General features: G+C 42.0%; 1 long non-coding RNA gene across 3 annotated transcripts; it reads right to left on the reverse strand.

Moving 5' to 3' along the window:
- Window positions 1-6,200: 6,200 nt before the first annotated feature.
- Window positions 6,201-8,891, reverse strand: LOC110367282. Of its 3 annotated transcripts, none has more exons than XR_004928120.1 (5): window positions 8,774-8,873; window positions 8,372-8,447; window positions 7,232-7,311; window positions 6,682-6,804; window positions 6,201-6,570 (listed from the first exon to the last, which is right to left on the reverse strand). It is a non-coding gene; the product is annotated as an uncharacterized LOC110367282 (long non-coding RNA). The 3 variants fall into 3 exon arrangements; XR_004928121.1 differs by having other exon boundaries at window positions 8,395-8,447; window positions 8,774-8,870; XR_002427360.2 differs by lacking the exon at window positions 8,372-8,447 and having other exon boundaries at window positions 8,774-8,891.
- Window positions 8,892-18,045: the final 9,154 nt, after the last annotated feature.

The raw sequence follows: 18,045 nt of genomic DNA on the forward strand, positions 1-18,045 counted from the left end.
TGAATGTACGCCAGATTCTTATGGTCAGTCCAGACGAGGACGGGCTGCTCGGACCCCTCAAGCCAATGGCGCCATTCCTCCAGGGCAAGTTTGATTGCGAGCAGCTCTCTGTCGCCCACATCATAATTTCGTTCAGCGGGAGACAACCGTCGAGAGAAGAAAGCACAGGGGTGCAGTTTGTGGTCCTGGTCGGAGCTCTAGGAAAGGACTGCGCCCACTCCTGTGTCCGAGGCGTCGATCTCGACCACAAACTGTTTCTTAGGATCTGGGTGGATGAGGATAGGTGCTTGGGAGAACCTCCTCTTGAGGTCCATGAAAGCCGTGTTCGCTTGCGGGTTCCAGGAGAAAGGTATCTTGACCGACGTAAGGGCATGGAGAGGGGCGGCGATCTGGCTGTATCCCCGGATGAACCGACGATAAAAGTTGGCGAAGCCTAGGAAACGTTGTAACTCCTTCCGGGTCTCGGGGACCGGCCAGTCGAGGACCGCCTTGATCTTCTCGGGGTCAGATCGAACTCTTCCCCCTTCCAGAATGAGGCCGAGGAAGGACACAGAGGGTTTGTGGAACTCACATCTTTCAGCCTTGACGAATAACTTGTTTTCGAGCAGGCGTTGCAGGACCAGCCGAACATGACGCTGATGTTCTGTGGGATCGTTGGAATAAATGAGTATATCGTCGAGGTAAACAAAGACGAACACATTGAGGAAGTCTCGGAGGACGTCGTTGACCAGGGCCTGGAATACAGCTGGGGCGTTACAGAGGCCAAACGGCATGACTTGGTACTCAAAGTGGCCCAGTGGAGTCTTGAAAGCTGTCTTCCACTCATCTCCCCGGCGGATCCGCACCAAGTGGTAAGCATTACGTAAGTCTAACTTAGTAAAGACCGTGGCTGATTGGACCGGTTCTACGGCTGAGGAAAGGAGTGGGAGAGGGTACTTATTTTTTACTGTGATGGCGTTTAACCCTCGATAATCGATACAGGGGCGTAGGGAACCGTCCTTCTTGGACACAAAGAAAAACCCTGCTCCTAAAGGGGAAGACGAGGTTCTGATCAGCCCGGCTGCTAACGATTCCTTAATATATTTCTCCAGGGCCTGGCGTTCGGCCTGGGAGATATTATAAAGGCGACTAGCCGGCAGCGGGGCACCTGGCAGAAGGTCTATCGCGCAGTCGTATGGCCGATGCGGCGGCAAGGAGCAGGCTTGGGTCTTGTTGAAGACCTGCCTTAAGTCATGATAACACTCGGGTACCAACTTTAAGAGATCAGGATCTACCTGACTAAGTGGTTTCGCGGGAGTCTGACACGAAGGCACCGCGGACTGTAAGCAGACGGCGTGACAGTTGGACGACCAGGTCTCAACTCGCCGCTCTGCCCAATTTAGATGTGGGTTATGCTGCTGTAACCAGGGGAAACCTAAAACCAAGGGCGCGTGCTTAACGGGGAATACAAAAAAGACCAGCCGTTCTCTATGGTTCCCAGAAACGACCAACTCTAATGGCGTGGTTCTATGGGTAATCTTGGGCAAAACTCCCCCATCTAGTGCTGAAACCTGGAGTGGAGAGGTAAGTGGGACGGTCTCAAAACCAGCCCGTTGAACAAAAGCCTGATCAATTAAATTAAAATCGCACCCCGAATCAACCAGAGCGGAAAACGAAAAAGTGTCTCGGAAAGAGACGATCGCAGCCCTTAAACAAAGTCGCGGAGGAGAAGTTAGTGTTTGCTTGGACTGGTCCGCCGGTCCCTCCGGAATGACCGACGGACCTACTCTTTTGGCCGCTCTGGACAGTTCTTAATAAAATGAGCGGCAGAGGCACAATACAAACACAGCCTGGAAGTCATCCGCTTCTCCCTTTCATCAGGGGTTAGCCGAACCCGGCCCAACTGCATGGGCTCCGGAGGCGGAAGCGGTGACTCGACCGGCTTAGGAAAGCTTCGCTCGGGAGGAGGCGGCCGGGAAGCGAGCGGACCCACGGGTCGGTTCCTGGACCGAACCCGGAGACGGTTATCAATACGGATAGCTAAAGCGATAAACTCATTAAGAGTGGCAGGTTCCTCCTGACGCATCAACTCGTCCTTGAGGGACTCATCTAGTGCTTGAAAAAACACGGTCTTTAGCGCGCGCTGCTCCCATCCTGCCGCAGCGGCCAGCGTGCGAAACTCAATAGCGAAGTCAGCGACGCGCCTGCCCCGCTGTCGGAGGGCTAAAAGTCGCCGAGAGTCCTGAACCTCATCGACTTCAGCTGCAAAAACTGTCTTAAACTCGGAAATAAACTCGTTAAAAGAGCAACCAAACTGTTGGCAATTAGGGAATCGGGTCTCTGCCCACTTAAGGGCTCGGCCGGTAAGCAGCCGTAAAATAAAAGAAATCTTCATGTCATCCTGGTCGAACAAGCGAGGGGAACGGTTAAAAACTAGGGCACATTGGAACAAAAATCCTCCGCAGTCACCACTGTCTCTGGAGAATTTCTCCGGAGCAGGGGAGGAGGCTTGGGGATCGGGCGGTGACGTCACCGGAAACACGACTGGCTCGGGAGCAGGAGTAGGAGGGGCTGGAGCGGCTGCCTGCTGGCTAGCATTTAGCATGGCCGTGAGTTGGTTAATTTGGCCGGCTAAACTCTGTATCTGGCCTTGCAGACCTACGACAGTGGATTCTAACCCACGGATCTGGTCTTGCTGGACCGCTAGCGCCCCACCGAGTGTGCCTGCTGAGACGCTTTGGCCTGAGTGTTCTTCTGTCATGTTTGCCTTGAGATGTCGGGCCCACATGCAGAAACACACTCGGTAACGACAGGTGAGTTTAAAAGGTTTATTGTTTACACAGGCGAGAATGCTAGGCGGCGAAGCTAATCTGCGGGCTGGAAGATACTCGGGCAGGAACTCAGGCGGCGGGGACCAGGTCGATCTGGAGGTAAGGGGAGAACGTTAATTCTGGGAAGGGAAAGCCCCAAGGAAAGTATTCAGGGGAACGTAAGCTTACCACGAGGTGCAAGAAACCCGACCGGGGAGGACGGCAGTGTGGACTCAGCTGAATGTTGGTCGTAGGTGTCCGGGCGGCTGAGAGCGGGGCGAGAGGTCCGAGCAGCACCGGAGGATTCAGGACAGCGGATGGAACCTGGGAGTCGTCGGGAGTGCGTCTCGTCCGAGAAGCAAGGCTCCACTCAAGATGAACGGGGAAATCCCAAGAGGCAGCACGAGTAGGACTGAGGAGCTCGAAGGAGGACGAAGGAGCACGAGGAGGTACCTGGGAGACACAAAGGGTAGCGGTTTAGCGAGGGAGCAAAGTCTAATGGCGTGAGGTCGAGGCTGGTAGGCATACCACAACGGTAACACTCAGGCATCCACCCGCTGTCCGAGTGCAGATCTTATAGTGCAGCTCCGGTGCTGCTGACGAGCTGCAGGTGCGCCTACTCCGCCCACCAGCCAACCGCGAACACCTGTGGACGAAGCAAAGATGGCAACAGGCTGCATGGCCCTGCCAGCTGAGTCCTGACAGTGACAGCCACAGGTAATTACAGGGATTATCTGTATGGAAGTAATTCTGTGAGAACCAGGATCCACACACCTGTGGGTGTTTGAGAGTATGCTTATGAATGTAAGGTTTATCCATGAGTCTTTACAGAATGGGCCAAAATTCCTGCAAGGTACTGGGAGATACTTGTGGAAGGAAACCCAAAACATCTGACCCCAGGTAAGACTATTCTGACAAATACCGAGGAAATGGATGAAACCTCTGAATCTTAAGAACATTCAAAGAATTTCTTGGAAACACTATTATTGATAAACTATTAACATTATTGCCCTGCGTCAGACTGGTGACCTGTCCAGCGTGTACCCCACCTCTCGCCCACTGACAGCTGGAGATAGGCACCAGCACCCCTCATGACCCCAACAGCGACAAGCGTGATGGAAAATGGATGGATGGATGGATTAACATTATTTGTCCATTTAGCATGTTGAAATAATTTTTAGAATTGGGACTGTTTTTTCTTTAAAAAAGGAAAAGTTTAGCCTGATATAATGTCAGTGAAGTTATGGGGGAGTTGGTGCCACCCCCCAGCAGTTATTGGGCAAGAGGTGGGCTACACACTGGACAGGTCTCCAATCTATTTCAGGACATGCAACTGTGCGCGCGCACGCACACACACACACACACACACACACACACACACACACACACACAAACACACACACACACACACACACACACACCTAAGGGCAGTTCAGACTAACAAATTACCCTAACAGTCTTGTTTTTGGACTTGTGGAGGAATCTGGAATCCCAGGCAAGAATTCACACATGAACAGGGAGAGTGTGTCACATAGAAAAACTCAAGGGCTCCATCCAAATACCCTTAATGATAACTTCTAGGTCCTGTTCCTAGCTCCTGTTCCTCAACCTTTTATGATGTCAATACTAGGGAGGAAAGGAGGTTCACACTGCTGTGCCAGTTTCAGACAGACTTTAACTCGGACATCATTACATTATGGAAACAGATGTGGATGATGCGAGTCATATCCGGGCCTACAGCTTTCCGAAAATCAACTGCAAAGTGTGTGCTCTCCTCTCAACAGACATTTTCTTTGATTTCCGTGAGGGGGCTGTGCTGATGCATCATGTCACTCAAAGGATTGTGGGATACATTAAGAGTTTTTAGCACTGGTAAAGGACCTTGCGGGGTTCCTAGGCAAAACTAGCCACCAGTGGCGGCTGGCCCATAGGGGGCGCTCGGGCGATGCCCTCCCTAGATGTGGAGGGGAATAGTCAAAATATAAATAGATTTTAAAAGTATTATTAATGTCAGTTTTTACTTAATAGTACGTGGCTACATGTAGTAAGAATTATTAAAACACTTCTACTAATTGACTCCATCATTTAACAGTGCATTTCCACCATCAGAACGTATAATTTCTCTTCTTCTACACTTGTGGGGCTGTCACTCAAGGAGCCCCACAAGTGTAGCGAAATAACCAATCGTATACTGTTGCTAGGGAAGATTTATAAATATTTGGCCAATCAGCATCGCCAAAATGAATGGCTTTGGGCTCCTGGAGTCTTTGCCCCTGCTACACAGTGATAGGTGCACTTCACGCGCGATGACACGAGCTACAACCGCGCTACATCCGGGACACGGTGGTAGGCAAAAACAGTACTGTTCTCGTCTACTATCATGACAAAACGGGTAAATTAGAGCGTACTTTTAGTTTATTTTTGGAATCTAAACAATGCCTACGACTTGTTGTGCTCCCGGTTGCACACAGAGGCATTCCAGATTGTCGGATATACGTTTCTTTCATTTACCGAAGGACAGAGAAAGAAGAAAGAAATGGATAATTTCAATGAAAAGGATGCAGGCAGACACTCCCAACTGACTGTGGGAGCCATCATACCACGACATAATTTACAGTCTACACTTCATTTCTGGTAAATACAACTTAATTCTGCACTAGTCATTGTTCTACTTAAATCGTTATATAAATAAAAAATTAGGATATATATTCAAGTCAAGACGTAAACGTTTGTTTTGTAATAATATATGTACATGTACAATGTATGCAAACCCTCTGGCATGAGTCTGTGAAAAGGATTAATAAGACAAAACCACCAAAATAATCCTTTGTGAACAATGTTTTTTTATGAATTAAATGCTTATTGTGGAATCGTAGTAATTTTCCGACTTTTTATTTAAATGCATGTACTGGGTTAGGCAGGGAAATTACACGGTACGGAGATTACAGGGTAGTTTTCTACCTCCTTCCTTTCTGACTGCACTATTCGGACAGCACTTATGGCGACCGCTGATGCACATCCACTTTGGATAAAGAGTCCTTGCCGTATAAGGGTATTTGGATTGAGCCAAGGACTGTCTTGCTGCAAAGCAACATTGCTACCAACTGTGCCACCACCAAACCTGTCTTTAGATACAGTGGATGTAAATATTGCGATTCAACAGTCAATGCTTGTTAATGGTATGCATTAAAATGTCCCCAATTGGACCCTTCTGGACAAAGTGTTTAAGTGAAAAATAAAGTCATCTATCCAAAAAGTCTGCAACAGGACTTGGTTCATCTGGTTTTATGATACTTTATAAAGAAGAATGTGTTTGTCTGAGCCGGAAAGTCGTGACTCAAACTGCTAAAATGTCTTTCAGTCTATTGTTTAATGATCAGAGGTTATTAATGAGAAACATCCGGACACAAATGAAGCTCAAATGCATCCACATTTATTTGTGTCTTTAAAAGTATAAAGGACCCATTTCCATCTTATATAAATTGTTTCAAATTACGTCACATTGCTATTTAGTGTAGACTAACACCATAGACTCTCATTGATTTAAACGCCGCCATTTTATAAGCTCATATTCAGCTCTTTAAATCATATCCAAATTTTTGTGATTTGAACGCAGTAGTAACGCAAAGCTGTTATAGAACCGTAGGAGATAAAATGGCCTCAGGTTGCTCAGAGGAGGGTTAGTTGCAGAGGTCAGTGCTGCAGCATGATGCAAATGCTCCAGGTGTGCTGATGAAGCCCTGACACACAGCCATGTTCATGCACTGACGAAAGGATCTGCCTGAAATCAGAAAATCAAACAGTTCTCAGCATCTGGACTTTAAATAAAAATGTCAGCCTTTTAATAAATAATTATCCCAGTGGCCTATGCCCGTCTTCAAAGGGTACTCACTGAGGGCGCCGGTAAGGATGACAGCACCACAGGCATTATTGTTTCCTGTGCAGGTCTGAATGCTGGTGGGGGTGCAGAGTGTACTGCTTGATGAGAAACAATAGTTGCATCTCAGAGCTTCTCCTGAGAAAATACAAATATATATGGAAAAAAAATATTGACGTTACTAGTGTGAAAGTCTGCACACATCTTAAAAAGAATGGTATATGGCTCTGTATATTTTATTTAGGATTTCTGAGAGTTGCCAGAAAAAGGCAAGACTACTACAGAACCCCTCTGCCATCAACACAGAGCAGCAGAACCTGGCAGCAGTTTGCAGTGAGCACATCTTTGCACAAATACTTTTGAAGAGGAGAGGAACAGAAGGCAGGTCTGTTGATGAAAAACATTCAGACCAGACCGAGACTCTGCAACAAATACCGAACCATATCAATAAACTAAAACATCATCAAACAAGTGGTTTTTATGTACATTGATATATTTGAAACTTATATTTCTGTATATGTTGAAAAGCATGGCTTATGGTCAAGGAGAGTGCTTAGGTTCTCACCTTGACACAGAACCAGAAGGATCATGAAAGCGCCGATTGCACACCTCATTTTAAAGCTGCTTCCTCACACTGTATGAGCACTGTTGTGGAGAAATTATATCATTCAGATACTTAGGATGAAGATGACTCAGTCAGGTTGAATAAAAGTAACCTTTTACATAAGAGAACAAGGTTTTCCAGGAGATCAGTGTGTTTGCTCCGTCAAACAGTTAGTAAAATGCTTTCATACCAAGGATAGGAGAAGATCGAAACACAAACAACTGAAGGCTGTTTGTTTTTTTAAAAATAGCAGTCAACCCATTTCATAAAAATGAATGGAAAACACAACAAAAACCATACATTCAAGACAGTCATAAGGCTTTATAAAGTAAAGTTCATAAAACCATGAGACATTATGTAATCATATTTTCTATTATGAGCAGCCAAACATTTTTTTCCCACATCATTGTGATTATATTGGGCATTTTCATGGCCCTGATAAAAGGCTAGCTTTAAGGTATGATTTCTCCTGAACAATTCCACTTAAAAACAAATTCACCAGTTTGAAAAGTTGTCTATACAGGAACAGATTCCTCTGTCATTCCTATCTATGCTAAAAAGCACTTGGTTTTAAGGTTCTTTTACTATGGATTAATTTCCGTTTATGAAGAACTTTAACCTGAAGTGCAGACTGTTTTATACAGATTATGTTCCAAAATGATCAAAATTTACATCAGCAGCAAACATTCCTGCAGTTTTGTTAAGCAAAAGGCTGTATATCCGAAGACCTTGTACTAATAATAAAGTAATCAAAAGGAGCAGCTGCATTATGCATTATGGTCAGTGTTCCAACATTTTGTATTATAGGCTGGTTTTGTTACATGCAAATACACAAACACACATAAACATTAAGTACAACATTAACCAATGTCAGTAGGTCGTCCAAATAACCTAAAACATTACAGATATATTCTATTCTATTCAAATTCAAGTCCAAAATGCTGAACATTCAATTTATGACTCTGTTGGTTCTAGTGAAACTTTAAATGGAAAGTGCAGTAATGTTATTTTGGTTTTTTTTTTAAATCATTTTACTGTTTTAGGTTCTTTGAGCAAGAATGCAATAAAGACTGTAAAATGTATCTGTTTTGGCTAATTTACTTTGCAGCATGTATTTTACGAACATTCCCTGAAGGTGCCCTTCTGGTCCGTTTACTTGTTCAGCCAATCCCCAGCTCTGAAGGAGCACAAACCAGAATAAATCAGCTTGAAACGCTGAAATACTGAAAGATTAAATTGAACAGAAAAGTTACAAAAGAAAAAGTTTTTTTTGTGAATTTCAAAATGTACAAAAAATGTGTTTAGTTTATAGTTTTTATGCCTTTGATGAGCCGTGATAGGTATCTGGCATCCACCATTACTAATGAAGGTTAGGGCTAGTCAACATTTGGTTTGTGAGATCTTAAACTGCCTGAAGGAAAATGTAAAACTAATTTAACAGATAATGTAGAGTTTTAAATACATGCTAAGAGAACGTTTAATGTTGAGGCTGTGGTCTCCTACCTCTGAGCAGATGGAAGTGTCCTCTTTGTGCTCAAATCCTCAGTCAGTAGGCTGTTTTCTAGTCTTTGTCTTTTTAACACCATCAGCACCTTTCTGCCTCTTGTGATTGGTTAATACTGACTGCAACAAAGTGGAATTACCCAAAGTATTTGAAAAAAGGAACTAACATGTTAACTCAGCGATAAACTGGGGTTTATCACAGGCGTTTATGGTGCAATAAGGGTAATAGCTTTTAAAATTCCTGTTTTGCGCCACACTTCTGCTAAATCCTTGGTGTTGGGAAATACAGTAAAGCTTTTGATGCTGGGAACACTTTTTACCTTGAACTTCGTTCTAACATTTTGTATCTTTGAAGGAACTTAAAGCCCATCTTTACAGCAAGTGTTTTTACATGTTGTTTGTTGTTGTTTTTGCTGTTTGTTCTCTATTAATTAGGAAGAAAAAGTCCTAAAATGACTTACTAACCTACCCACACTTTATTCATTACTTTTAAATACACAATGTTAGGTTAGAAATGTTGCATTAATCATAAGAACAATCACAAGGCTGATATATATTTGTAACACCTTTCATATCTGACGAAGGGAAGCAGGAAGTACATAAAAGACAAGAAGTAGATTTAAAGAATTACAGTTAAACCAGATATATGCATAGACCATCTGACATTAAAACAGGTTAATTTTTTCCTGTGTTTAGGTCAGAACTACCAAAATTCTCTCTGTTTGCTAAATGCCAGAATAATTTACAGATTTGCATTTTAAACATTTTGGGTTTCCTTCGACAAGATTTCCCTAATAGTTTGGAGGAATGTTGGCACATTCTTAAAAAGAGTAATTTCAATCTGGTGCACACCTACAACTTTTAGCTCTGAAAACCAATATTCTCTGGGATTGAGATCAGGGCTTTTTTGTGGACACTCCAAAGCATTGACTGTTTTTTCCCTAAAGACACTTTGTAGATAATTTATTGGTAATAGTCATTAGTTGCATTGTCCAATAGGAGGAGAGCAATGCACACAACTTATAAACTCCTGGCCCACAGACTTAATATGTTGCATCAGAATTTCCAGGTAATGTCCTTTCCTCAGGGTGGAGTCCTTTTTTTGTGAAGTCTGGGTTTTCAAGCTTTCCTTTTTTTTTAAAGGATAGTCATTTTAACAAAAACTATTCGATTATTGTTCCATCAACCCCAAAGGTCTCCAAAAATTAAGGATTTTGATCAATCTACAGTTGCAAACTATAATCTGGTTTTTATAATGAATTCTTCCTCTCTAAATGGCCTTCCTGCCCATGGTTGTATGGGACAGGACCAGAGGTGGGTCAAGTTGTCAAAAATTGTACTCAAGAAAGAGTAGCACTACTTTAACATACTTATACTCAAGTAAAAGTAAAAGGTAGCCAACCAAGAAATTCCTCAATTAAGAGTAAAAAAGTATTTGGTAAGAAGGCTACTTAGCTACTGAGTAAACACCCAATAACTTATGAAACAAAGCAGTTAATACAGTTAGTTAGAAAAGTGCAAAGTACTTCCAATGACAATATCTACTGTTTACTGTATGTTCACTTGATCCCCAAATCGGCCAAGGAGCTCAGCAGAAAGAAAGCAACATTAAAACAACAACGCTTTATTTCAAAATCTCACCTTAGCATAAACTGTTGGTTTGTATCTCTGGTGTATTTTTTGTTAAGATATGACTGTTCTTTATTTAATGATGTGATCATGATTAGTAGAGTACCCACAAATTTTACTTACTGAGCATGCATGAAGCGACAGTGGATAGGAAAACTCTGCTTTAACAGGAAGGAAACCCTCCATCAGAACCAGAACCAGTGTGAACGCTCATCTGCCACGACCGACTGGGGGTTAGAGAAAACAGAGCAGAGACACAGAAAGCACAGAAGCACACATTGATCCAGGAATCCTTCCTATGTTATATGGTGATAACAGATTATCTGTCTTCCCTGGATGATGTCACAGCTAACAGAACGTCAGACCAGGTGTACCTTCTATGAAGAGAAAAAAGACAGAACAAAAAGTTAAAAGTTGAAATAACAACAAACAATGCAAATTGGAGAACAGTAGGAGAACTCAGCAGAGTGAGAGAAATAGGCCCTGATGTCCTCCAGCAGCCTAAGCCTATAGCAGCATAACTATAGAGGTAGATCAGGGTACAAAATGTCTATGAGCCACTCTAACTATAAGCTTTGTCAAAAAGGAAAGTTTTAAGATTAGTCTTAAAAATAGACAGGGTGTCTGCCTCACGGACCAAAACTGGGAGTTGGTTCCACAGGAGAGGAGCCTGATAGCTAAAGGATCTGCCTCCCATTCTACTTTTAGAGACTCTTGGAACCACCAGCAGACCTGCAGTGTGAGAGCGAAGTGCTCTGTTAGGAACATATGGGGTAATCAGAGCTCTGATATATGATGGAGCTTGATTATTAAGGGCTTTATACGTTAGAAGGAGAATTTTAAATTCTATTCTTGATTTAACAGGAAGCCAATGAAGGGAAGCTAAAACAGGAGAAATATGATCCCTCTTGTTGATTTTCATCAGAACTCTTGCCGCAGCATTTTGAATCAGCTGAAGACTTCGAACTGCATTTTGTGGACTTCCTGATAGTAAAGAATTACAATAGTCCAGCCTTGAAGTAACAAATGCATGGACTAGTTTTTCATCATCACTCCTGGACAGAATGTTTCTAATTTTGGCGATATTCCTGAGGTGAAAAAAGGAAACTCTGGAAACCTGTTCAATATGGGATTTAAATGACATGTCTTGGTCGAAAATAACACCAAGATTTTTTACTATATTACCAGAGGCCAATTTAATGCCATCGAGATTAAGTGATTGATTAAGAAGTTTATTTTTTGAGGATAACAACTTCTGTCTTGTCAGAATTTAAAAGCAGGAAATTTAAAGTCATCCAGCTTTTGATGTCATCAAAACATGCCTGCAGTCGAAGTACTTGATTGGATTCATCAGGATGTATGGATAAATATAGCTGAGTGTCATCAGCATAACAGTGGAAATTAATCCCATGCTTTCTGATAATTTTGCCGATCGGAAGCATATATATGATAAAGAGAATTAGTCCAAGGACCGAACCCTGTGGTACTCCACAAGTGACCCTAGAGTTTGAAGAAGATTTATTATTAACATGAACAAACTGGAATCTGTCCGACAGATCAGATTTAAACCAGCCTAATGCTTTTCCCTTAATCCCTACAGTATGCTCAAGTCTTTGTAGGAGAATATTGTGATCAACTGTATCAAATGCAGCACTGAGATCTAACAGGACAAGTACAGACACAAGTCCATTATCTGAGGCCATGAGAATATCTTTAGTGACCTTCACCTGAGCTGTTTAAGTGCTAGGAAGAGCTTGACTCTAACATACAAGTAGAAGGTTTAGATGAAGCTAAAATCTTAGATAGCTCAGAAAGCTCTACTGCATCTAAACAGTTCAAACACCGATCAGGTTCTAAAGATTCCTCCAACGCCGCCTCACTTACTCAGGACGAAGTAATCGTGTCTGGAAGGATACCAATGATTTTATTTTTAATAGAATAAATTTTATTTATAAAAAATCCCACGTATTATAAACGTATTACTGCTGAGAGCTAAGGAAATGGATGGATCAACAGAGCTATGACTCTGTATAAGTTTGGCAACTCTAAATAGAAATCCAGGATTGTTTTTATGCTCCTCTATTAATGATGGAAAATAACCCTAAGCCTAACCTTAACCCCTAGTGATGTGTTGCCCCTAGTGGAGGAATTCAAGTATCTTGGGGTCTTGTTCACGAATGAGGGGAGGATGGAGCGGGAGATCGACAGGCGGATTGGTGCAGCGTCTGCTGTGAAGCGGGCGCTGTACCGATCCGTTGTGGTGAAGAGAGAGCTGAGCCAAAAGGCGAAGCACTTGATTTACCGGTCGATCTACGTTCCTACCCTCATCTATGGTCACGAGCTTTGGGTCGTGACCGAAAGAACGAGATCCCGGATACAAGCGTCTGAAATGAGTTTTCTCCGTAGTGTGTCTGGGCTCTCCCTTAGAGATAGGGTGAGGAGCTCAGTCATCCGGGGAGGACTCAGAGTAGAGCCGCTGCTCCTCCACGTCCAGAGGAGCCAGTTGAGGTGGCTCGGGCATCTGGTCAGGATGCCTCCTGGACGCCTCCCTGGTGAGGTGTTCCGGGCACGTCCCACCGGGAGGAGGCCCAGGGGAAGACCCAGGACACGCTGGAGGGACTTTGTCTCTCTGCTGGGAACGCCTTGGGATTCCTCCTGAGGAGCTGGCCCAAGTGGCCGGGGAGAGGGACGTCTGGGCCTCCCTACTGAAGCTGCTACCCCCGCGACCCGACCCCGGATAAGCGGAAGAAGACGGACGGACCTAACCTTAACCCTAAGTCTGCAAAGTTTTATTTTTATACAGCAGTAGAGTTTTATTAGATTATTATTAGTGTAGCCTTATTATTATTTATTTAGATTAGGTAGGATTCCTCATGGTGTTGTTATGTACCGCTACCTCTCACTCTGGCTCGTTTTAATTTCTTCTCATTGTGAGAAGAAAGGGGCCGCAACAATAAATGGTACGAATGTGGAAAAGAGGAAAGAGTAAACAGAAAACAAAAAAACGGGCACCTGACAGAACACACAGTGTAGTGGGGGTTTACCTTAGATTTCCGATCAGAGTTCCTCATCCAGCTGACATCCGTTGAGGAGAGGGCGAGCCCTCACGATCCCTCGTCCATCAGATGCTCCGTTTAATAGTTTATTTTCTTTTTCTTTTTGTCTTTAATAAATATATAGTTTTTCTTCTTTTCCTTAAAACAAACCACTCATAATTCCGTCAGTGGTTATTCTTAGCCGGCGTGTAACTCTCCCGGTGCTTTTCTTCGCTAGTGCCCAGCCGTTTTCACAAACAAATCGAACAACACGAAAACAAACTTCTTCCCGCCCAAAACCTCCGACACTCACCTCTGGGTGGATGCATCCCGAGGTGAAGGTATTCTTTTCCTTTCCAGATCCTTCCCGCACTGTCCTTTCAATTCATTTTTCTTCACCAAAACTCTGCTGCTGCGGTAGCCTCCAACATGCCCTGCCTCGCTTGTCACAAAGACAAATCACCCCACAGGTGTGCCACCAGCCCAGCTATTTCCCTAGAGCTGTCTCTTTATTGAACTCTAATCCTCACTGACACTCTCCTCTCCCTCCTCACACCTACCTCAATTTTGTTATTCTGTTATTTACAAGACTGTAATGTTCACCTGCACTCCTGACTATTACCATTGTAACAACTTTTTACATGAATCTTGCACTTCTCACATGACTGAATACTGATTTGCACTGCTGACTGTTTATTCACAATTGTTTACATATACATTTGCAATACCGTACTTTAACTGTAATATGCAATTACCTTCCACTGCACTTTAATTTAAATAGCTTCTGCCCAAACTTTATTTATTCATTTTATAGTAATAGCTACCTGTACATCATGCTCACATTCTGCCTATAGTAATAGCTATCTGTACATATATTCATAGTAAATGTAAACTGTTATAATAACAATCATCTGTATATTATGCTATTGTACATATCTGTAAAACTCTATTTATAGTACTATCCACCTGTATATTATATGGGGTACATATCCAGCTGTAAATGTAGTTCACAATGCTAGTTATCTATATATACATATCTGTAAAACTCTATTTATAGTAATATTCACCTGTATATTATATTCGGTACATATCCAGCTGGTCGTGGCCTAGTGGTTAGAGCAGCGCGCTTGCACTCAGAGAAGGATGCAAGTACCCGGTTCAATCCCAGTGCCGGCACTCTGGGTCCCTGAGCAAGACCCTTAACCCCAGATTGCTCCCCGGGCGCCGCTCATGCCCACTGCTCCCCAAGGGGGATGGGTTATAAACAGAGAACATATTTCGTTGTAATGTATGTTTCAATGTATGTTTCAATGACAATAAAGATGATATTACTAAATTTAGTTCACAATACTAGTTACCTATATATTATATTCATAGAACAAATCTATCAGTAAAATTCTGTTTATAATAGTATTCATCTCTATACTTATTCAGTACATATCCATGTCCTGTGCTTATGGAACCATTATATATCCTGCACTGCTGCTATTGCACTTCTGGTTAGACCTGAACTGCATTTTGTTGCCTTGTACCTGTACCTGTACCTGTGTAATGACAATAAAGTTGAATCTAATCTAATCTAATCTAAACGCTTGACTGGCGGTGCCCCGCCCCCTCCACCAGTGAACCGTCAAAGGTGCCCAAAAAAATGAACAAGCCATCAGGAGACGGAGACAAAATAGGAACATGTAACAGTGTGTAGAGCCCCATTTTCACTCTAATTTCCTAACATTGTGCTAAAAAGAACACAGCTCTAAACTAAACCAGGGACCCAGCTTCCTGTTAATTTTTACCGTCTTTTTCAAGGGGGCTAAATTGTCTAATGCAAAATGCAATGAGGAAGTGACATCATCAACAAAAGCATTGATTGTGTCAGGGTGCAGTTCTCCCTGCTGCACCATGGACAGTTCCAGATCCTTTCATCATCCACTCTGCCCTGCTTCACTCCATGCTGAATCAGTTTTACCTGCCACGATAATCAAGTCAGGACTCATTCCACCTGACCAACTTCCTATATAGGTTTCTCTCAGTTCTGCTCTCACCACTGGTTTGTCAACATCCTTCCCATGTCGTCTCATGTCTCCCAGCGTCCTTCGTCGTGCACCTCCGTCTCAAGCCAGCTGCTCTTCCCTCCCTCGTGTCTGTGTTCTCTCAAGTCCGCCAGCCTCAGCTCCACCACGTCCTTCTGCTCTAGCCATCTTCATCGTCCCTCCGCTGCCATCTGTTACAGTCTACTGGCTACCTTTTTCACAACTCATCACCTTCAATAAAACATTGAAACGAAGCTGTGTGTGTGGCTGAATCCGGGCTCAACAAACCAACCCCTGACAGATTGGTGAAGGGGAAGAAACCATAGACATTATATACGTAGACGCCTTGTTGGGCGGGTTCTGCCTATGTTGCGGATGCGTCAGAGCGTCTGCCAGGTTGAATGTGGCAAATCTGCAGTTAGACTCAGTCACTTAAACATCAGTATCAGAGGGACTTTGATCTCAGAATATACTTTGTATTCGTAATATTTTTATTTTTATAATATTCCAAGTTTATTTTCGTATTCCTCTTGGCTTCATTCTCCTGACTTTAGAATAAAAAAGAATAAAAATAATTATAAGTATCTATCCTGGCCCTATTGATCCAGGACTAAGATAGTTCTGCAAACTGTGACTATTCTGGAAATGTTCCCCCTTAATTGTCATAATATAACGTTTTTCTCATAATGTTTCCACTTTTGTCTTTTTTTTACTTTATTCTCCAATGACTTTTTTCTCATATTAGTAATTTTATCTCTTTAATACTCCCTCAAAAAGTCTGTTGCTAATCTGTGTCTATACCAGATCTTAAAAGGTTCACACAGTTTTATGAAGTAATGAAAACCACAATGTTTACATTTAACCAATAGATTTTTATATTCAAAACACATCCACACACATATATATATATATATATATATATATATATATATATATATATATATATATATATATATATATATATATCTTTTTGTCCCCCTCTCTTATGTATACAGATGTACTTATATATATATATATATATATATATATATATATATATATATATATATATATATATATATATACATACATATATATATATTTTTTTTCTACTTCCCTATATTCTGTTTTATTCTGTTTTATTTTCCCGTATTTTAATCATGTAAAGCACTTTGCATTGTCTCTGTACTGAATTGTGCTATACAAATAAATTTGCCTTTGCCTTTATATATATATATATAGATAGATAGATAGATAGATAGATAGATAGATAGATAGATAGATAGATAGATAGATAGATAGATAGATAGATAGATAGATAGATAGATAGATAGATATACATACATCTATAATCTGGACATATAGTTATATATAAACACACACCTATTTATTTATAATATATATAGTAAATAGAATTGGTCCAAGGACTGAACCCTGTGGTACTCCACAAGTGACCCTAGAGTTTGAGGAAGATTTATTATTAACATGAACAAACTGGAATCTGTCCGACAGATAAGATTTAAACCAGCCTAATGCTTTTCCCTTAATCCCTACAGTATGCTCATGTCTTTGTAGGAGAATATTGTGATCAACTGTATCAAATGCAGCACTGAGATCTAACAGGACAAGTACAGACACAAGTCCATTATCTGAGGCCATGAGAATATCATTGGTGACCTTCACCAGAGCTGTTTCAGTGCTATGATGAGCTCTGAAGCCTGACTGAAACTCCTCAAGTAGGTCATTACTTTGTAAATGTTCACATAGTTGATTAGCAACTACTTTCTCAAGAATTTTAGATAAGAAAAGAAGATTAGATATAGGTCTGTAATTTACTAACTCATCTTGATCAAGAGATGGTTTCTTAAGTAAAGGTTTAATAACAGCTACTTTAAAAGCCTGTGGTACATATCCATTTACCAAGGATAGATTAATCATGTCTAAAATAGGACCACTGATCAGAGGGAATACCTCCCTAAACAACTTGGTTGGGATTGGGTCTAACATACAGGTAGAAGGTTTAGATGAAGCTAGAATTTTAGATAGCTTAGAAAGCTCGACTGCTTTTAAACAGTTCAGACACTGCGCAGGTTCTAAGGATTCCTCCAATGCTGCCTCACTTACTGAGGACGAGGTAATCATGTTTGGGAGGATGCCAATTATTTTATTTTTAATGGAATCAATTTTATTTATGAAGAATCCCATAAAATCATTACTGCTAAGAGCTAAGGGAATGGACGGATCAACAGAGCTGTGGCTCTGGGTAAGTTTGGCAACTGTACTGAAGAGAAATCTAGGATTATTCTTATTCTCCTCAATTAATGATGAAAAATATGCTGCTCTAACTCTGCGAAGGGTCTTGTTATACAACAATAGACTGTTCTTCCAGATTAGGTAGGATTCCTCTTGGTGTGTAGAGCGCCATTTTCTCTCCAATTTCCTAACATTGTGCTTCAAGGAACGCAGCTCTGAATTAAACCAAGGAGCCAGCTTCCTGTGAATAATCACCTTCTTTTTCAAGGGAGCTACATTGTCTAATGCAGAACGCAATGACTAAGTCATACCGTTTACAAAGACATCTATTTGTGAATTGGAAGAA

Source organism: Fundulus heteroclitus, chromosome 24 (genome assembly GCF_011125445.2).
Source record: "Fundulus heteroclitus isolate FHET01 chromosome 24, MU-UCD_Fhet_4.1, whole genome shotgun sequence".
NCBI classification, from domain to species: domain Eukaryota; kingdom Metazoa; phylum Chordata; class Actinopteri; order Cyprinodontiformes; family Fundulidae; genus Fundulus; species Fundulus heteroclitus.